Source organism: Leopardus geoffroyi, chromosome E2 (assembly GCF_018350155.1).
Source record: "Leopardus geoffroyi isolate Oge1 chromosome E2, O.geoffroyi_Oge1_pat1.0, whole genome shotgun sequence".
Taxonomy (NCBI): Eukaryota; Metazoa; Chordata; class Mammalia; order Carnivora; family Felidae; genus Leopardus; species Leopardus geoffroyi.
Window position 1 is genome coordinate 17,429,232 of NC_059335.1, and position 22,697 is coordinate 17,451,928.

A 22,697-nucleotide genomic window follows, 5' to 3' on the forward strand; every position below is an offset into this window, starting at 1 on the left:
GAGCCTGGAGCCTGTTTCCCATTCTGTGGCTCCCTCCCCCTGACCCTCCCCCATTCATGTTCTGTCTCTCTCTGTCTCAAAAATAAATAAACGTTAAAAAAAAATGTGCTGTTCTATAAAAAAAAATAATAATAAAAAAAATAAAAACATCTTTACCTTTGATCTGAAAAATGTCTTTTTTTAAAATGTCTTTATTTTACCTTTGATCATTTTCAGCCACTACAGAATATGGAGGTTCCTCAAAAAATAAAAAATGTAACTATCATATGAACCACAGTTCCACTCTGGGTATTTAGCTGAAAAAAATGAAAACACTAACTCAAAAAAAGATATTTGTACCCCCATATTCACTGCAGCATTATTTACAAAAGTGAAGGTATAAAAAAACCTAAGCATCCATAGACAGATGAATGGATAAAGAAAATGCAACACACACACACACACACACACACACACACACACACACAGAGGAATATTATTCAGCCATAAAAAATAAATCTAGCCATTTGCAACAACATGTGTGGACGTTGAGAGCATTATGCTAAGAGAAATAAGATATGCTAAGTGAAATAAGTCAGACAGAGAAAGAAGAAAAACGCCAAGCTTGTGGATGTACAGAAATAGATTCATGTTGCCAGAGGCAGGGAGTGAAAGGTGTGTGAAATGGGTGAAGGGGGTCAAAAGGTACAAATTTTCAGCTATAAAATAAGTAAGTAATAAGGTTGACATGTACAGCATGGCAACTATATTCAGTTGAAAGCTGCTAAGAGAATCTTAAAAACTCTCATTACAAGAAAAAAATTCTGTAACTATGTAAGGTGATATGTTAACTGAATTTATTGTGGCAATAATTTTGCAATATATACAAATATCAAATCATATTGTATACCTGAAACCAATATAACTTTGTATTCCAATTATAGCTCAAAAAATAAAGACATATTTAAATGTATTGCCACGGAAAAGATCCAAAACATATTGCTAATTAAAAAAATATCCAGGGGCACCTAGGTGGCTCAGTTGGTTAAGTGTCAGACTCTTGATTTCGGTTCAGGTCATGATCTTATGGTAGTGAGATCAAGCCCTGCATCAGGCTCTGCCTCTCCCTTTTCCTCTGCCTCTCTTTCACTCACACTCTCTCTTTCTCTCCCTCTGCCTCTGATCCACTCACACTCTTTCTCTAAATAATTAATTAATTAAGAATGAAAGTCCAGGCAAAGTTAGGATTTGAATCCAGGCAGTCTGGCTCCAGAGTCTGTGCTTTCAACTTCCAAACCAGTGAATACTGGAATAAATACTGGAATAAATTTTATTTTTTAAATTCCAAATCTAAAGCAATCCAAAACAATGCAAAATAAAACAAAACAAAAAAATAAAAACAGAAAAAGTGAGACAAAGAGCACAAAATAAGATGGCTAAAAAGTTCAAATACATGAGTAATTATAATAAAATGGTTAAAGGGAAGAAAAACTCCAACCCCATTAATGTTGATTTATTTTTGACAGAGAGAGAGAGAGAGAGAGAGAGACAGAGTGTGAGCGGGGAACGGGCAGAGAGTGAGGGAGACACAGAATACGAAGCAGGCTCCAGGCTCTGAGCTGTCAGCACAGAGCCCGATGTGGGGCTCAAACCCACAAATGGTGAGATCATGACCTGAGCTGAAACCACGCAGGCGCCCCTATTACAACTTTAAAAAAAAAATTTTTTTAACGTTTATTTATTTTTGAGACAGAGACAGAGCATGAACAGGGGAGGGGCAGAGAGAGAGAGGGAGACACAGAATCTGAAACAGGCTCCAGGCTCTGAGCTGTCAGCACAGAGCCTGACGCGGGGCTCGAACTCACGGACCGTGAGATCACAACCTGAGCTGAAGTTGGCCGCTTAACCGACTAAGCCACCCAGGCGCCCCTATTAAAACTTTTTAAAAACACATTTGTAAATTTCCATTTTTTCTGTGAAACAATCTAAAGTAAAATCGATATCCTATTTAAAAAAATCTATATCCAAGGTGCTTGGCTGGCTCAGTCAGTGGAGCATGCAACTCTTGATTTCGAGTTGGGCTTAGAGATTTTTAAAAAATTTTTAATTTTCAAAAAATATCTATATCCTATCATTAGAACACTTTTAAAAATGGATAGTGTTTCCATTACTTAAAAGCACATTTTTGGGACATCTGTGGCTCAGTTGGTTGAGCATCCAACTCTTGATTTTGGCTCAGGTCATGATCCCAGGGTCAAGGGATCAAGTCCCACATCAGGCTCCCTCTGAGCATGGAGCCTGCTTAAGATTCTCTTTCTTCCTCTGCTTCTCTCCCCTGCTTGCACTCTCTCTTTTCTTAAATAAAAAGAATGTATATTCGTTAATGCATGGAATTGCTGCATCAAAGCCAAACTGGTTAGAGAGAAAAAAAGAAAGAAGTCAAAGATCAGTAGGAAAAATGAACAGAAGGACTTAAAATGTATTTTAAGACGCTTTTGAAAAACACACATGAGTTTAAATTTAAAAGGCAAAGTGGATCCAAGTTACACGAAATAGATGGCTCCTGAAGAAAAAGCGCTTTAAAATGGGAGGGAATTATGACAGTAACACAGAATACAGGTGCGAATAAAAGGGAGAATCTTAACTTTTTTTTCATGTGTCTTAGGCCTTTTCTTCCCAGCACGTGGATGGACTTTCAAGGGAGAGATTCTTCAATCAATCACTGCCTCTCTTACCAACTGGATTATTAACTGTAGTGCCTTTCCCCATCCGTTCACTCCTTACTCACCTGGGCACCATCCTCCTATCCTGTTCCTCGAAGCTATCCAGGGCTCCTTCCCTTGTTCCAATAAGAAAATCATATCAGGCTTAGGAATAGAGAGTCCTGTTTATATGAAAAAATAGTAAGACATAATCATACTATTCCTCAATTCAAACCCAGTCCTCAAGAAAACCAGCAACTACATGAAGGATAAGAGGAAGGTGTAAAGATCTAAAGCACAGAGGAGATAAAGATACCACAAAGAGCTACCCATCTCCTAATCCACAAAACAATAATAATAATAATTCCTAGGAAACAAATCCACCCAGACAATTGAAAGATACACACAAAATTCACAAATTATTTGGGGATAGACATCCTTACCTAGTAAGACTACTATATTCTCCATCACTACATCTCTGTATAAATCCCCCTGAGCAGGGTCCAGGCATTCCCACTCCTCCTGAGAAAAGTCTATTGCCACAACCCTGAACATCACTAATCCCTGAAATGACAAAACCAAATGGTACTGTTAAAACTAAAGGAAATGTTTTTAAGATGAAAGAAGAGATGAAAGAGGACACAGAGGGATGTCAGAAATACATCAAGCAAATGGGCTAGGCCAAACATGGGGCAGAGCATCAAATTAGCATCATTAGAACAAAGTACCTCCATCTTCTTCAATACTCCTATTGCTGCAGACAAACTTCCTTCATATAGAGAGATATTCCCATTATCCCATGGCTACAGCTAGGAGTGAATAAATGCATATTTATTTGTAGTTTCCAAAATAAATGAAATAGAGAAGAAAAACACACAGCGACCTGTAAGCATGGCAAACCTGAACTCTGAGGCTATGTCTTTCCAATTTACTCACATTTATTGCCTTTTTCCTCTGTATTTCCTTGGAGATATATACAATTTGATTCATAAATTGTTCAGTTGCCTCTCTCTGTTTATTAACTTCCACGATTTCTTCTCAAATGGAGTACAAAGAAGGGCCTCTGGCTAGCTCAGTCGGTAAAGCATGTGACTCTTGATCTTGGGATTGTGAGTTCAATCCCCACATTGGGCATAGAGCTTACATAAATAAGATAAAAATAGGGGTGCCTGGGTGGCTCAGTCAGTAAGCGTCTGACTTCAGCTCAGGTCATGATCTCACAGTTCGTGAGTTCAAGCCCCACATCGGGCTTTGTGCTGACAGCTCAGAGCCTGGAGCCTGCTTCAGGTTCAGTGTCTCCCTCTCTCTCTGCTCCTCCCCGACTCATGCTCTCTCTCTCAAAAGTAAATAAACATTTTTAAAAAGTTTTTAATAAAAAAATAAAATAATAAGAGTACAAAGAATAAGCATTAAAAACAAATATAGGAAAATTGCTTAAAACACTGCTTAGTATGAAGTATGCAAAACTATTATTTTTTTTTTACATTTATTTATTTTTGAGAGACAGAGAGAGACAGAGCACAAGTGGGAGAGGGGCAGAGAGAGAAGGAGACACAGAATCTGAAGTAGGCTCCAGGCTCTGAGCTGTCAGCACAGAGCCCAACACAGGGCTTGAACCCACGAACTGTGAGATCATGACCTGGGCCAAAGTTGGACGCTTAACCAACTGAGCCACGCAGGCACCCCCCAACATTTTTTTAACATTTATTTTTTTTGGGGGGGGGAGGGGCAGAGAGAGGGAGGCAGAGATTCCAAAGGAGGCTCCATGCTGTGAGCCCAGAGCCTGATGCTGGACTCGAACTCATGAACCATGAGATCATGACCTGAGCTGAAATCAAGAGTCAGAGGCTTAACCAACTGAGCCACTCTGGTGCCCCTCAGTGGCCCCTAATTTTGAGAAGGAAACCCTTAGAAGAACTTTGGCTAGAACATTTGATTAGTATATATAATTTTCCTCAAGTATACCTCAAAACACACCAAAATTTCTTTTTTTAGTATTATACCTTAGAGAAACTCCAATACATGTACAGAAAGATCTGTACCATAATGTCCTTTGCAGTGTGATTTCTGGCAACCAGAAACTATTAGTATGATTTCTAGTAGCCAAATATTGGGGGGGGGGGGGAAGGAATTGGAAATACCTATCATTAGGTAAACTATTGAATAAAATGTGTTATAATTATAGAACAGAATAATGTACAGCAATTCACTGCAAAAAACTGTATCTATATGTATTAATAGGGAAAAATCTAAAAAGCATTATCTTGATGGGGCACCTGGGTGGCTCATTTGGTTGAGTGTCCAACTTCAGCTCAGGTCATGATCTCACAGTTCGTGAGTTCGAGCCCTGTGTCAGGCTCTGTGCTGACAGCTTAGAGCCTGGAGCCTGCTTCAGATTCTGTGTCTCCCTCTCTCTCTGCTCCTCCCCTGCTCACACACTGTCTATCTCTCTCAAAAATAAATAAAGATTTAAAAAAAAATTTAAAGCATTATCTTGAGTGAGAAAAATCAAAGACAGATGAGGCACATAATATAATTACCTTCAATTGGGACAAAAGAACATTAGTATTGTATATTGGTTATGGGTATTGATATGTATGTAAAGGTATAAAAAAAAGGATTGATTGTGTGCTGAGTTCATGATGGTGACTGCCTTTGGGGACAAGGAAGGAAGGAGAAGGATGGGATACAGGTGATGGTTAACAGGTTTTGAAAAAAAAATTAAAATTAAAAAAATAACAGATTTTGGCTCCACATCTAAATATGTATATGTTACTTTAAAGCTACAAAGAAACATAAAAGATTTTACTTCTATATGGTGGTAATACACATGTTTATCTTACTATTTTTTGTGTTTGTAAAGTTTTTAATTGTTAAAAAAAGGTGGATTTATATTACTAATAGAAATAATGTAACAGTGATCTCCATTTCCAATCAGATACTAAAGCTGTATTTTCTTTTAAGTTTTTTAAGCTGCTAGGTTTACTGAATGCTACAAACCATAAGCTTTGAAAGAATTTTGGAAACATAACAGAGTAATGTATAGAATATAGGACTAGAAAGTCTTAAAAAAACAATTTGCTCTTTTCCTACATCAAAGATCTGTATTTACTAAACTTCTTAGAAATGTACTAAGTGGTGATGTGCTGGTCAAGAATCTTGTACTAAAAAAGGGGCACCTGGGTGGCTCAGTTGGTTAAGCATCCAACTTTGGCTCAGGTCATGATCTCACAGTTTGTGAGTTCGAGCCCCGCATCGGGCTCTGTGCTAACAGCTCAGAGCCTAGAGCCTACTTCGGATTCTGTCTCTCCCTTTCTCTCTGCCCTTCCCCTGCTCATGCTGTCATGCCCTCTCTCTCTCTCTCTCAAAAACAAATAAACATTAAAAAAAAAAAAGAATCTTATACTTTGTAGATTTCAGTAATATGATGGAAAGAAAAGTATAATTCCATTAAAGTAAGACAGGAATATATATGAAGCTTACTGGGATCAAAGACAGTTATTGTAAGAAGGAAAAATTAGCTATCTTACAGCAAGATGGCAGACGCTGCTAAAGATTGTAAAAATGTTAGCAAAGGTCTTAGATGTCCAAAAGCTGCATAATCTATGTTTCCTGGGTGCTTCTAAAAATAGCATGAGGTGGTGAAATGTACTAGCGAAGTGTCTATACCAGTTAATGGTATTTATTATTATTTTATTGTGGTGGCCAATGCCAATTAAAATAACTTAACATGATGAATAATTAAATGGTAAAAAAAAAAAAAAAAAGTTGGCCTAAAAGTAAAGGTGGAGGGTAAAACTAAATATTTAGAAAGGTAAATCCGGAGGGGAGAAAAGTTGAACTCCCCAGCATTACACCATGTGATCTCCCAAGCCGGGAGAGATTTATTGCTTGAGGAGGAACTTTCTTGTATTGTAATTTTCTACTTTTAGATCTAGGAGGTAGCCAGAGGGGTGTTATCTCCCTTGAGGACACACAAAAGGGGATTTCTCCTTTGTTGTAAAGTCCATAGCATTCTGTACTTGCATGGTTTTATTTACTAGGGTCTGTCATAAAGTCCATGAGGAAAGGACTGGATCTTGTTCACCTCTGTGTGGTATATAGTACCTCACATCTCTAGGTAGGAATGAATGAATGAATGAATGAACAAAAGAACGAGCACTGCAAAAAAATTGAGAAGCTTTCCTATTTTAAGGTCTCTTTTTGTTCCCTGGTGGATGGATTAATATGTATTTCAAAGGCGCTCAAATAAGCACATACTGAGCGACTAAGAATTAAGAGTGATTCATTACGCTAGAATTTTTCCTCCTGCAGGAGCCAGTCCCCCTGGAGTCCCTAGTCCCCTTTCCCTGGGACATCTCAGCAGGAAATTTCTACAGTATGTCTCCCACAAGGGTGATGAATGTTAGAAGCATTGCAGCAGACGGTGGCCGGGCCCACCCAGATAGGCAGGCAAAAGTAAATACCAGTCCTTATTAGGAGCTCCTGGCTTCCACCTGTGCGTTGGCCTTGAAACACACGCAGCTTCCCGCTCTGTCACAGAAAGAAAGCTGACCTCTCCCGCCACCGCCTCCACACGACGGTTTTCCCGCTCTCCCGGAACTTCTAGTCTAGGCACCACTTCCTTCGCTCCTCGCTCAGTTGTGGGAGGAGGAATTTACCACCATGTACTGCCGCGCCCTCTCGTGGCCACAGGAGGAACTCAGCCAAGCGTTGCAGAGATGCAGTGACAATGGCAGAGGGCTCTGTTCAAGAAACCCTGGGAGGTGCGCCTGGGTGGCGCAGTCGGTTAAGCGTCCGACTTCAGCCAGGTCACGATCTCGCGGTCCGTGAGTTCGAGCCCCGCGTCGGGCTCTGGGCTGATGGCTCAGAGCCTGGAGCCTGTTTCCGATTCTGTGTCTCCCTCTCTCTCTGCCCCTCCCCCGTTCATGCTCTGTCTCTCTCTGTCCCAAAAATAAATAAACGTTGAAAAAAAAAATTTTTAAAAAAAATAAAAAAAAAGAAACCCTGGGAGCCTGCCTCCGCCCCTCAAGGACCATTCCACACGTTCATTTTTTAACTAGTTATATATGTCAAAGAGGAGCAGAGGGACAGACGGATGGATTAGGGTTCACATGAGCTGTGGCTGACAGAATTCTGATTTTCCAAAACTGGTCTAACACAGAGGTAGACATGGTGATGTTAGTTGGGGTGGGAGAAGATTCATACCATGTATTCGTTTAGTGACCCCAAAGATTTCAAAATATATTATCATTTGTATTTAATGACCATGAAATGCTCTAAACTAATTAAGGTATCATGTTTTGATTCACAATTTTTACATCAAACCATTTCTTCCTGGGGGTTGGGAGGGAGGGGAAAGTGGGTGATGGGCATTGAGGAGGGCACCTGTTGGGATGAGCACTGGCTGTTGTATGGAAACCAATTTGGCAATAAATTTCATATTTAAAAAAATATATAATTAGCCTAAGTGCTAAGTATGTGTTTATTTTTCTAGTGTTATATGGGCATGTATATAATGTGCCCAGGGAATCTGACAATTTGTATCAATTCATTGTTGTCCTTGATGCAGTATTCAACTTTATCAATTCCTACAGTCTTAGTAACTCCGTAGCATAGTTTTGTTTTTGTCTTAGGGATCACCTATAAAAACTACGTATTTGTTCCCCAGAAAACTCCCAAGTGTATATGGTCACTAATGATAACAACTGTTTTTATATTCACCGATACTAAGTTAAAGATACTTATATTATTCACTGATATTCGAGGGAAAATGTACAGCAAGAGGAAATAAATATATTTGCTTCTCAAAACAAAACCCATTTCTTCCTTGTTTTATTCTCTAAAAAATTCTAAGATTTACCTGATTATATTTGCATTTATCAAGCCTATCTTTTAAATTTTGTATTCATGGTTTTTCTTTTGTCCCTTTCTTCTGAATCCTGGGAGAACTTTGACATCAGTGATATGATTTTTTTGAGCTGTCAATTTTTTTAATTATGTTTTAGCTCTTACCAATGCTTCTTACAGTTGTGAAGTTTTGGTACTCAACATTGTTTGATTCAATTATATGCAGTTTTGTTTTTTAGTGGGGGAGAAAAAATTTGTTTTCCTAATAGAAAGTATTTCTGAAAACTTATGCTTACTGTATAAAATAAATTAATTTATTAAAATTGAAATCAGAGGGGCAGCATAATAAATAAAAATTTTAATTTACTGCTTTAGTGTGTCATGCGGTCTTTTTCTCATCATTTCTTGCATTGTTTTGCAGCAGATTTGTTGGATTTACACATCTGTAATTATCCTGTCATTAAATAATAATACACGCAGTTAATTTGTGGAATTTTTTGTGAGAATTCAGTTTTTCAAAGGAACTGACTTTGGGATATTCATTTCATGATTCGTTCTCTTTAATTTGAATAGTAAAGGTTTAGAAATGTAATGTTTTATTACAACGTTTTAAATGAAAATCGTTGTACTTTCTAGGTCTTCTATTAAGCCATGGAGTAAAATGCCAACCCATACATGTTAGCTTCAGTCTTATCTTGCATACCTTTTTTTTTTTCTGGAACAGTTCTGACTTGATAAGATTTTCTGAAAGAACACGTGCCTTAGAATTATTACCATCCCTTCCAGCAGTGGAGCTGGGATATTTATATACCAGCTCCCATAGGATGATTCCCCTTTCCTGTAACCTGCTGCTCACCCATGGGCAGAGCAATAAAGATTTCACAGCTCTGAGGCACAGAGATGCAGATACTAACAGCTGGGTGTTATCTGAAGCATACTGCCTATTTGCTCCTATTTAAAGGTACCTGTGTGCGCCTGGGTGGCTCAGTCAGTTGAAAGTCCAACTCTTGGGGCGCCTGGGTGGCTCAGTCGGTTAAGCGGCCGACTTCGGCTCAGGTCATGATCTCGCGGTTCGTGAGTTCCAGCCCCGCGTCAGGCTCTGTGCTGATAGCTCAGAGCCTGGAGCCTGTTTCTGATTCTGTGGCTCCCTCTCTCTGACCCTCCCCCATTCATGCTCTGTCTCTCTCTGTCCCAAAAATAAATAAACGTTGAAAAAAAAAATTTTTTTTTTAATAAATAAATAAATAAATAAATAAACGTTAAAAAAAGATTTTTTTTTAAAAATAAAAAAAAGAAAGTCCAACTCTTGATTTCAGCTCCGTAATGATCCCAGGGTCACGGGATCGAGCCCTGCAGCAGGCTCCGAGCTGAGCACAGAGTGTGCTTAAGATTCTCCCCCTCTCCCTCTGTACCTTCCCCCGTGTGCTCTCTCTCTAAAATAAAAAAATAATAATAATTAATTAATTTTAAAAAATAAAATAAAAGTACCTGTGAACAAGTAGGCAAACATGGCTGCTGCCTACCTACTAGGTTTACATTCTAATGGGGGAGAAAAAACAAATTTTTCTAAGTAAACGGGGGTGGAAATGAGATAGTTTCATATTGTGATAAATACTGTGAAATTAATAAATAGGTAATAGTTACTTAGGAGATACTTTGGGTACAATTGTTATGAAAAGTGTCCTAGAGATAACATTAGAGCTTACATGGTAAGAAACCAGCAGTGTGGAAGAGTATTGTAAGCAGAGTGTTATTCTAAAGACTTTGAAATGAGACAGAGCTTGGAATGTTCCAAGAACAGAAAGGAGCCTGGTGTGGGGGAAGCTTAGTAAGTAAGGGAGAAAGGGTTCACTGAAGGATCTTAACCATGAATTACATTTTGAAAAGATTTTAATTTGTAGAAAATGGACTGGGGTGAAGCCCCAGTGAAATTGGGGAAATTGGATTGCTACTGCAGCAGTCCAAAGTAGGGATAACAGTGGCTTTAGAAATGTTATGGGAGGGGGGCGCCTGGGTGGCGCCTGGGTGGCGCAGTCGGTTAAGCGTCCGACTTCAGCCAGGTCACGATCTCGCGGTCCGTGAGTTCGAGCCCTGCGTCAGGCTCTGGGCTGATGGCTCAGAGCCTGGAGCCTGTTTCCGATTCTGTGTCTCCCTCTCTCTCTGCCCCTCCCCCGTTCATGCTCTGTCTCTCTCTGCCCCCAAAATGAATAAACGTTGAAAAAAAAAAAAAAGAAATGTTATGGGAGGAATGAAGAGAAATGGGCAGTTTGAGATCTATTTGGGGTGTAAAAATAGGACTTACTGATGTAGGTGAAGAGAAAAAGGAGTTCTCAAAGATGACTCCTAGGTTTGTAGCTTACCTCTTACAAGAGAAGTTGGTCATGTCACATAGGAGCATGGGGAGACCTATGGAATCAATAATTGTTTTGGATACATTAAATTTGAGATGTCTTTTTAGTAGGCTGAGATGAAAAGCAGATTAGTTATATATGATTTTAGACATAACAGATATTTTTGCCATTTCAGGCCACATTTGTTGGATTAATGAAATTTATTTGTTTTTGACCCTCACAACTCAGCCATTCCACACTTCCAGTCATATATTTGCATTCTCTCTTACATTTAAATTCATTGAGTTCTTGAATTTCTTTTTTTAAATTTTTTTCTTGTTCTTTTTAAATTTTATATATAGAGAGAATGTGAGTGGAGGAGGGGGGAGAGAGAGAGAGAGAGAGGGAAAATCTTAAGCAGGCTCCACACTCAGCACACAGCCTGACGTGGGGGTCCATCCAACAACCCTGGGATCATGACTAGAGCCGAAATCGAGTCAGATACTCAACCGACTGAGCCACCCAGGCGCCCTGTGAGTCCTTGAATTTCTCCACTAGCAGACTCAGCATTACATCTAATTGGAGCCAACACCCATGACTTCACTTCAAAAGAAAATAAATCAAAAATTGAGTTTTCATTTCACCTTTTAAAGAACACAAATGATTTGAGTAATTTGAAAGATCATTCTCAGTAATTCATTGACTTTACCTACTTCTCAAATACTATGAAATTTTCTCATTAAACTGCTTTTAAATATTTCCAGTTTTACAGTGATGGATGTTGGTATGGTCTGAATGTTTGTGTCCCTCCAAAATTCATATGTCGAAATCCTACCCCCCAAGGGGATGTTATTAGGAGGCGAGGCCTTTGGGAAGTGATTAGGTCACTAGAGTGGAGTCATCATGATTGAGATTAGTGCTTTTATAAAAGAGACCCCAGAAAGTTGGCTTGCCCTTTCTGTCATACGCGGTCTGCCATGACAGCAGTCTGCAACTCAGAAGGCTTTCATCAGAACCCATGCTGGCCTCCGATCTTGAATTTCCAGTCTCCAGAACTGTGAGCAATACATTTCTACTGTTTATAGGCCACCCAGTCTATGGTATTTTGTTATAACAGCCTGAATGGACAAAAATAGGTGTGTTAATATGTGTTTTCAGCCTATCATCACAATTAAAATCTCTTGAAATTGAAGTTGTACTTCATTGAGTTTCAAAAAAAAAAAAAAAATCCAAGCCACATAGCATATGCTGTTTTTGTGTTTGCTGATCTCTCAGGCCTCACATATCATTCTTCATTTCAACACAAAATTTTCTGAACCGGTATCATACTTGCAATGTGACATTATTTTCTTTTTCAAGTTTATTTATTTATTTTCAGCAGTGAGGGGCAGAGACAGAGGGAGAGGGAGAGAAACCCTAGCAGGCTCTGCATCATCAACACAGAGCCCAAACATAGGCCTTGAACTCACCAACTGCGAAATCATGACCTAAGCTGAAGTTAGAGTTAGATGCTCAGTCAACTGAACCACCCAAGTGCCCCGCTATGTGACATTATTTTATTGATGGTTTTAATTACTAAGAGATTGATAAAGAACTGAACTAACATTTTTTTCAACCAGTTGATGGCAGTGCACAACACAATGTGCTGCAAGAACTGAAGAGCATACTGTCCAACATGTAAGTCTTGTGACCTTGGAAGTAGCACCATCAGTTGCACAGAAGAACAAATTCTTTACTGGAACTTGTTTCTCATCAAGCCAAAGCTTTTACAGCAGCAAAGATAAATATTCCAGTAGAGTCAGCTTCTAGAAATGTTTAAAACAACATCTCTTCTTGCAATTTGCACTTCTCATTGAAATAACAAATATGTGACATTAGAAGAGTTTTATTGTTAGTAACTGATTTCACCTATCTGAATAGAAAATTTGTTCCCTTTAATTGATTAATTAGCTTCTCTTCAGTACTTACAGACATTGATGCATCTTTGAATTGAATCATTGCTCAATAGCAGTGCTTTTAAAATGCTGAAAAGAGGGGTGCCTGCGTGGCTCAGTCCGTCAAGCATTTGGCTCTTGGTATGGGCTTAGGTCATGATCTCATGGTTCGAGGGATTGAGCCCTGCTTGGGATTCTCACTTTCTCCCTCTTTCTTTGCCACTCCCCTGCTTGTACATGCACTCTCTCTCTCAAAATAAATAAATAAACTTTAAAAAAAAAAAAAAAAAAAAAGGTCATCCTTACTAAACAAGTTCTCTAGCAGTAACTCACTGAATAGAAAGGTAACGGTGGTTTGGTTCCAAAATAGGAATGTTATGGTATGAAGATGACAGAAACTAAAATTGGGAAGACTACAGTTTCTAATCTAAGAGTTACTCATTATTAGCTCTAGAACAATCTACCTAAACTTCCTGAGTTCCTACAACCTCATATAATAAACTAGAATAAGAAAATCTTTTAGGGGCGCCTGGGTGGCTCAGTCGGTTGGGCGTCCGACTTCAGCTCAGGTCATGATCTCGAGATCCGTGAGTTCGAGCCCCGCATCGGGCTCTGTGCTGACAGCTCAGAGCCTGGAGCCTGCTTCGGATTCTGTGTCTCCCTCTCTCTCTGACCTTCCCCCATTCGTGCTCTCTCTCTGTCTCAAAAATGAATAAACGTTAAAAAAAAAAAAAAGAAAATCTTTTAAAAAAATTTTTTAATGTTTATTTTTGACAGAAAGAGAGAGACAGAGACAGAGCATGAGTGGGGGAGGGGCAGAGAGAGAGAGGGAGACACAGAATCTGAAGCAGGCTCCAGGCTCCAAGCTGTCAGCACAGAGCCTGATGCAGGGCTCGAACTCATGGACGGTGAGATCATGACCTGAGCTAAAGTCGGACACTCAACTGGACTGAGCCACCCAGGCGCCCCAAGAAAATCTTTTCTAATAGGGTTGTGAAGATTAGGAATAATATATAAAGGGTAAATGAATGGCAGTTCTTATTATTATTGTTATGAAAAAAACAGTATAGCAGATATGGAAAAAATACAAAAGGGATGTAGACTGAAGACATCAAAATGGACCTCCAAAGTGGAACCCAAAAAGGTGGAAATTTTTCTAGTTCACCCTGTCCCTTTGGCCCAACCATGGACTCTGTTATTTTCTTCACTGTCCTTCATCCTCATCACGTTTCGTTTACCTAGCTTAGATTCAGCATTCCATCACTGTTTATCACTTTCTTGCATACACTATACCTGAATAGAGTTTCTTCCAACTCTAGTGAAACCCAACTGCTGTGCCGGAAAAAAATACACAACCATATTTAAATATTTAAATATGTGACCACCAATCTCAAGGGGACCCAGCAATTCTACCATCAGAAAATTTAATAAAAAAAGACTAAGGGAAAACTCTAGAGATAAATTTCACATAGTTTGCTTTAGAATTGCTGATGCAGGGGCGCCTGGGTGGCGCAGTTAAGCGTCCGACTTCGGGTCAGGTCGTGATCTCACGGTTTGTGAGTTCGAGCCCCACATCAGGCTCTGTGCTGATAGCTCAGAGCCTGGAGCCTGCTTCCCATTCTGTGTCTCCCTCTCTCTCTGCCCCTCCCCTGCTCATGCTCTGTCTCTCTCTGTCTCAAAAATAAATAAAACATTTTAGAATTGCTGATGCATCTGGGTGGCTCAGTTGGTTGAGCCTCGGGCTCTTGCTGTCAGCTCAAGTCATGATCACACAGTTTGTGGTACTGAGCCCCGCATCAGGCTCTGTGCTGGCAGCGTGGAGCCTTCCTGGAATTCTCTCTTTCCCTCTCTCTGCCCCTCTCCTCGCTCTCTAAATACATAGATTAATTTTTTTTTTTTAACTTTGAATTGTTTATGTTCTCCCTTTAACTCCAGTCAATAGATCCATCTCAAAGGCCTTAGCCCTATATCAATAAATGAACGAGTGAATGTACAATTACATGCTGCAAGTCAAAATAAGAGTTTTTTTTTAAGTTTATTATTTTTTGAGAGAGAGAGAGAGAGAGAGAGAGAATCCTAAGCAGGCTCTGCTCAGCTCAGAGCCTCTGATGTGTGGCTTCAACTCACGAATTGTGAGGTCATGACCTGAGTTGAAATCAAGAGTTGGATGCTTAACCGACTGAGCCGCCCAGGCACCCCCAAAATAAACTTAATACGAGTCTTTCTGTAGGATCTTCCAATGAGGCCCAACTACTGATGACAATTATCATACATTGTTAGGGACAATATATTATCAGCTTTAACTAACTTTAAATCTTTTGGCCCAGAAAGCCCACATCTGTAATCAACAGTAAAGATCGATATCAATAAGCCACATGTTTCAGAGTGATAATTTTGAAAATAACAAAATGGAAAGCAACTTTATAATGCACAGTGGTACATATATTCAGAATTATATCAAGATACTCAACAACAAAAAGACAACCAAGTTAAAAATGGGCAAAGGACTAAAGTAGACGTTTCTCCAAAGAAGGCACACAAATGGCTAACAAGCACATAAAAAGATGTCCAACGTTATTAGTCATTAGGGAAATGGAAATCAAAAGCACAATGGGATGCCACTTCAAATCTACTAGGAAAATAAAAGTCTACTAGGCTAAAATAAAAGTCAAACCTAGGAAAGAACAAACGCTGGTGAGGATGTAAAGAAACAGGAACCCTTATACATTGTTTGTGGGAGTGTTAAATGGGGTAACTGCTCTAGAAGACATTTAGTGGTTCCTCACAAAGTTAAAGATAAGGGTGTCTGAGTGGCTCAGTCGGTTAAACATCTGACTCTTGATTTTGGCTCAGGCAATGATCTCATGGTTCATGGTGCTGACAGCATGAAGCCTGCTTGGAATTCTCTCTCCCTCTCTCTCTGCCCCTCCCCTGCTTTGTGCACCGCACTCTCTCTCTCGCAAAAGAAATAAACATTAAGAAAAAAAAGAAGTTAAACATAAAATTACCATATGACCCAGCAACTTCATTCCTAATTACATATCCCAGAGAGATGAAAACACATAAAAACTTGTCCACATAGAAATTTGTACACAGAGGCGCCTGGGTGGCTGAGTCAGTTAAGTGTCCGACTTCAGCTCAGATCATGATCTTGTGGTTGGTGAGTTTGAGCCCCGCATAGGGTTCTGTGCTGACAGCTCGGAGCCTGGAGCCTGCTTCAGATTCTGTCTCCCTCTCTCTGCCCCTCCCCCGTTCGCACTTTGTCTCTCTCTCTCTCTCTCTTTCTCTCTCTCTCTCTCTCTCAAATAGACATTAAAAAAATAATTAAAGGGCCGCCTGGGTGGCTCAGTCAGTTGAGCAGCCGACTTCGGCTCAGGTCATGATCTCGCAGTCCGTGAGTTCGAGCCCCACGTCGGACTCTGTGCTGACAGCTCGGAGCCTGCAGCCTGCTTCCGATTCTGTGTCTCCCTCTCTCTCTGGCCCTCCCCCGTTCATGCTCTGTCTCTCTCTGTCTCAAAAATAAATAAACATTTAAAAAAATTTTTTTAAATAATTAAAAAAATTAACTTGTACACAAATGTCTACAGCAGCATTATTCTTAATAGTCAAAAAGTAGAAACAACCTAAACATCCAACTACAGATAAACTGTGGTATATACATACAATGGAATATTATTTAGCCAGAGAAAGGAATGAGGTACTGATACATGGTGCAACTTGGATATACCTTGAAAACATGAAGCTGAGTGAAAGAAACCAGACACAAAAAGCCACATATCGTATAATTCCATTTATATGAAATGTCCAGAATAGGCAAATATATACAGATAGAGACCAGATTGGTGGGTGCCAGGGAATGGAGGAAGGAAGGAATGGGGAATGGTGGGTGACATAATGAGTATGGAGTGTTCTGAAGTGATGAAAAAGTTTTGAAACTAGAAAGAGGTGATGGTTCACAACACTGTGACAGCACTAAGTGCCATTAAATTGTATACTTTAAAATGGTAAATAGCTAATTGTATGTAATGTGAACTCTGCCTCAATTAGAAATAAGGAAAAAAACCCTTTACCAAAAAGCATTAAGTGTTCTATGGAAAAAATATAATATACCCTGTGATTAGAACAACTTTTATAAATTTTTTTAACGTTTATTCATTTTTGAGAGACAGAGCATGAGCGGGGGAGGGGCAGAGAGAGAGGGAGACACAGAATCTGAAGCAGCTCCAAGCCCCAAGCTGTCAGCACAGAGCCTGGTGCCGGGCTCAAACCCACAAACCGTGAGATCATGACCTGAGACAAAGTTGGACGTTTAACTGACTCAGCCACCCAGGTGCCCCTAGAACAATTTTAAAATATGGCCATTTCTTCTTTAAGATTGTTTTAAAGTAGTCTCCACACCCAACATGGGGCTCAAACTCATGACCCCAAGATCAAGGATTGCATACTCTACCAACTGAGCCAGCCAGGCGCCCCTAAAATTTCTTTTAAGTAGATGAAACATTCTATCTTTCCCTCATTTTTAAAACGAAAAAAGTTCTTCAGCATATGCTGCTTCAATTTTGCATCTGTCCATTCCATGAGAGTCATTTATATTGGCCACTTTTACCTGGACATCCAGGTCTTCTCTCACATGACACTGCCCTCCACTGGTATCCTCAGACCCTGTGCCACCTCTACCTCCTCAGAGCAGACACAAAACATCTTCTCCTAGCACCCTCCCATATCTATATCCTTAGCTTCAACTTTCAACTATCTCATTATATCTTCTGTAAACATCTACTTTACAAAAATTAGTTATGGCTATGTTCTGTTTTAAGCTGTAAATGTCTTTTTTTTTCTCTAAGTTTACTTATTTATTTTGAGAGAGATAGAGACAGAGTGAGGAGGGGAAGGGCAGAGAGAGAGAGAGAGAGAGAGAATCCCAAGCAGGCTCCGCACCATCAGCGCAGAGCCCAACTCGGGGCTCAAACCCACGAAACTGTGAGATCATGACCTGAGCCGAAACCCAGAGCCTCAAAAATGGTGCACACATTCTCAAGATCCACAAAAGCACTATCACACTATCATATAAATCCCAGAGACAGAGTATGGAGATATATAAGAATAGTATCTTTTTTTTTTTTTTTTAATGGGGAGGGGGGCACCTGGGTGTATCAGTTGGTTAAGCAAGGGACTCTTGATCTCAGCTCAGGTCATGATCTTACAGTTGGTGGGATTGAGCCCCACAATGGGCTCTGTGCTGAGAGCACAGAGCCTGCTTGGGATTCTCACTTTCCCTCTCTCTCTGCTCCTCCCCCACTCATACTGTCTCTCTCTCAAAAAAAAAGGGGGGGGAGGTGACTCTAGATCTTATTTTTTTAAAAAAAGGGTGCTGGGCTGGCTCAGTTGGTAGAGCATATGACTTTTGGTTTCTGGATTGTGAGTTCCAGCCTTCCTTAGGGTATAGAGATTATTTAAAAATAAAATCTTAAAACTAAAACAAAAACAACAACCAGGTATGGAGATATGCTTATGCCATCTCCACCTCCCTTCACCGCCAAACTCTCACCAGAAAAAATAACATAAACAGTCACATGCAGTGACATAATCACATTCACACAGCCCTACCACTACACTCTCATTAGCTGGACAATAGATATCCCGACGACCTCCAAAACGCAGTCAATAACACAGACAAGAGACACACACAGCCACGTAAACGCGGTTCACACCGCCACACGCGGTCACGATCAGGCAAGAGTCACACAGCCAGCCAGTATCCTCCTCCCCGCCCCCGCTCCTCGGCGCGCGCACACAACCAGGCGCGCGCGCGCCTCCCCTTCGCGGGCTTGGGCACCCGCAGCCTTGACATTCTGGCCCCGGGCTCCCGGCTTCCTCACCCACGGCCTCTCGGCGGTTGGTTTAGCCCGCTTCAAATTGCACGAGCGAAGCTCCCCCGCACCCCGCTGACGTTGGACCACCGCAGCCGCCAGGCCCACAGCCCGGCTCCTAGGCGAAGGAACTGGGACGGAGAGCGCCCTTGGGCACAGAGGCTTCTAGATAATGCAGCCCCGAGCCTCGCAAGCCTCTTACCGCGCCAAGGTGGGCGGTAGATTCATCCCGCCGACTCGAGGCGCCCTGAACTGCGGGGCCTGAGGAGACCCTGAGTTTCACTTACCCTGGGCACCAGCGATTTTAACCAAAGCACGAACTGGGGCAGGTTGTGGCCTCAGGGAGGAGAAGGTCCCAGGAAATGTGGGGCTAGATGTCACCTTAGAGGCGCGGTGGACCGCGTGAAATGTCGCGACTAGAGCCAGCCTCGCCCGCCTGGCCAGAGCTCCTCTCCCCACGACTTGCCACCTTGCCGTGGCTGTCCAGGCGCAGAGCGGGCCCCTCCGCCCGGAACTGGGCCTCTTGCGTAGGTTGGGATCGCTTCACGCCCCCTAGGCCGGAATCAGGGCGCAGCTGGGCTGTGTGGTAGTCCCAGGGGAGGGGAAAACCCGTGCGGCTCTAAACTGGCTGTGGTCCGGAAGAGTGGAGGGAGTCAGCTGCCGGAGGGATTCAAAGGGGAGTATGGGATCCTTAGCGACAGACCCCAGGAGTCTGTGTAAATACTGATACATTACGCCTGTAAGGGGCGACGAGGAAGGCTCCATAGCAGACTGTGAGTCAGAAACTCAAAAAGAGAGAAAACGGGGGCGCCTGGCTGGCTCAGTGTAGCGTTAGACTCTTGACCTAAATAGAGAATATGAGCTCAAGCCCCACATTGGGTTTAGAGATTACTTAAAAATAATATCTTAATTTTTAAAAAGAAATAAACCAGGACTTCAGATAAGAGAAGTAGAATTTCAGAAGTTTTCTAGCCACTGAACAGGATAACGGGAATTTGAAAAGAGAGAACAGAAGAAATAAAATAGTGAAAAATATCACTACAAGAAAATAATTGACAGACACGAGTCAATAAGATGAAAGTGGTGAATGAAAAAGATCCATTCTAAGGCATGTAATAAGACAATATCAAAGTATCAGGGATGGCTGACTTCTACTAGCCAACATGGACTAAAACCATTATCTCCCACTAATAACAATTTAACACTCTGGACCAGATACGAAAAACAACTACCCAAGAACTCAGAAATGTAAGCAAATGGAAGTGGGGCAGATAAAAACATGAAGAATGAACAAGATGAAGTTTCCCTGCTGGCTTGGTGGTAGCACATGTGACTCTTGATCACAGGGTTCTGAGTTCAAGCCCCACCTTGGAAGGAGGGCTTATTTTTAAAAAGAGAGAGAGAGAGAATCACCTGGGTGGCTCAGTCTGTTGAGCATCTGACTCTTGATTTCAGCTCAGGTCATGATCCCAGGGTGGTGGGATTGAGCCCTGCCTCAGGCTCTGTGCTGAGTGTGGAGCTTGCTTAAGATTCTCTCTCTCTCTCTCTCTCTCTCTCTCTCTCTCTCTCTCTCTTTCTCTCCCCCTCTGCCCCTCCCCTGCATATTCTCTCTCTCTCCCTCTCTCTCTCTCTCTCTCTCTCTCAAATTAAAAAATAAAAATAAAACTTAAAAAAAATAATCAATTGCATTTAATATAACTTAAGAATGAACAATACAGAGGTATTTTACTGGGGTATTTTTCTTCTTTATCTCTTGGCTATGACTGGAAGGAGGGCATGTCCCAGAACTGTGCAATTGGTGCAAACAGCAAAAGCTATGAAAGAAATCACTTATTTCTAGCCAGAGAGCTAGAAAAAGAGGTTCCTGAATGGGAGGGGGTGTGAAATTTCCCTTCTTCCTTCCCCCCTTATCTTCTTTTTTCTCTACTGACTTTGCCCCAACACCAGTACTGGTCATGAGGCTGCATTGCCACTACAGTAGTGTCAACAGAACCAAGAAGAGAGGCCCATAGGATCCAAAGGGAGTATATACATATATTTTTCTCTACTTCTGACATTTCACCACAAAAGAGTTGTGTGACAGCTTGGGGGAGGGGGAGTCATCCAAACTTTGAAACTTATGAAAATATCATAAGGCAAAAATGCATTTCATACACTTAAACGACTAAACATCATAGCTTAGCCCAGCCTACCTTAAACATGCTCAGAACACTCACATTAGCCTACAGTTGGGCAAAATCATCTAACAAGCCCATTTTATAACAAAGTGTTGAATGTCTCATATTTTGTTGATTACTGTACTGAAAATGAAAAACAGAATGGTTCTAAGTGTATTGGTTGTTTACCCTCATGATTGTGTGGCCAACTGGGATCTGTGGCTCGCTGCTGCTAAAATCTACCTAGATGGGGAAATGCTGGGTTGAACAGTTGTTTTCTTTAATTTGAAAACTGTTGTGCCATTTCCTCCATGACATCTGATGAGAAATCCGCTGTCTTTCAAATTGTTTTCCTTCTTTAAGAAAGGTGTCATTTTGAGGCGCCTGGGTGGCTCAGTTGGTAAGCGTCCGACTTCGGCTCAGGTCATGATCTCCCGGTTCGTGAGTTTGAGCCCCGCATCTAGCTCTGTGCTGACAGCTTGGAGCCTGCTTCAGATTCTGTGTCTCCCTCTCTCTCTGCCCCTCCCCCACTCACAGTCTGTCTCTCTCTCTCTCAAAAATAAATAAACATTAAAAAAAGAGAGGTTTGGGGCGCCTGGGTGGCGCAGTCGGTTAAGCGTCCGACTTCAGCCAGGTCACGATCTCGCGGTCCGTGAGTTCGAGCCCCGCGTCAGGCTCTGGGCTGATGGCTCGGAGCCTGGAGCCTGTTTCCGATTCTGTGTCTCCCTCTCTCTCTGCCCCTCCCCGGTTCATGCTCTGTCTCTCTCTGTCCCAAAAATAAATAAACGTTGAAAAAAAAAAAATTTAGAAAAAAAAAAAGAGGTTTCATTTCTGTCACTGCCTTCAAGATTTTTTTCTTTATAGTTCTCAGAAATTTGATTATAATGTTTCTTGGCTTGGATTTCTTTGGTTTTTCACCCTGTTTGGCTCAGCTTCTTAAATCTGTAGGTTGTAGGTGTATGTCTTTTGCCATATTTGGGACATTTTCAGCCATTATTTCCTCAACTACTTATTTAGCCCTGCCCTCCTTTTCCCCTCCTGTGGGACTCCTGTGTCACAAACATATTTTTTTTCTTTTAATTTCACAGGTCTCTAAGGCTCTGTTTGGTTTGTTTGTTTACCTGAGGCTCTGTTTTTGCTTTCAGTCTAGTTTCTCTCTGCTGTCAGACAATAATTTCTATTGTTTCTCTTCAAATTTAATGAATCTTTCCTCTGTACCTTCCGTATTGCTGTTTAGCCCATCCACTGAGTTTTCTTTTCTTTTTTTTCCATTTCAGTTACTGTATATTTCTATTCCAAAATTTCAATTTAGTTCTCTTTCTGTCTTCTATTTCTTGCTGAAGCTTGCTTTGTACTTTTCATTTGTTTCAAATGTTTTTGTAATTGCTAATTAAAGCATATTTATGATGGTTGCTTTAAATATTTGTCAGATAATTCTAAGATCTCTGTCATCTGGTGTTGGCACCTATTTATCTTTTTATTTATTTATTTATCTTTTTAATAGACTAATTTTTAGAGCAGTTCTAGGCTCATGACAAAATATCTATTGATTTTTTATTCAAGTTGAGATTTTCCTGGTTTTGATATTTGATTTTTAAAATAAATGTGGACATTTAGGGTATTAGATCTTATTTAAACCTTCAGTTTTGGGGCACCTGGGTGGCTTAGTCAGTTGAGTATTCAACTCTTGATTTCGGCTAAGGTTATGATCCTAGGGTTGTGGGATCGAGCCCACACTGAGTGTGGAGCCTGCTCGAGATTCTGTCTCTCTTTCTCTCTCTCTCTCTCTCTCTCTCTCTCTCTCTCTGCCCCTCTCCTCAGCTCATGTTCTTTCCCAGGTGGCTCAGTTGGTTGAATGTCTGACTCTTGGTTTCGG

The 22,697-nt window shown here is 40.9% G+C and overlaps 1 long non-coding RNA gene across 1 annotated transcript; it reads left to right on the forward strand.

Annotated features, from left to right (window-relative positions):
- Positions 1–6,016: 6,016 nt before the first annotated feature.
- On the forward strand, positions 6,017–9,010 carry LOC123578320. Its single transcript, XR_006702309.1, has 2 exons — positions 6,017–7,447; positions 7,696–9,010. It is a non-coding gene; the product is annotated as an uncharacterized LOC123578320 (long non-coding RNA).
- The last annotated feature ends 13,687 nt before the right edge of the window (positions 9,011–22,697 follow it).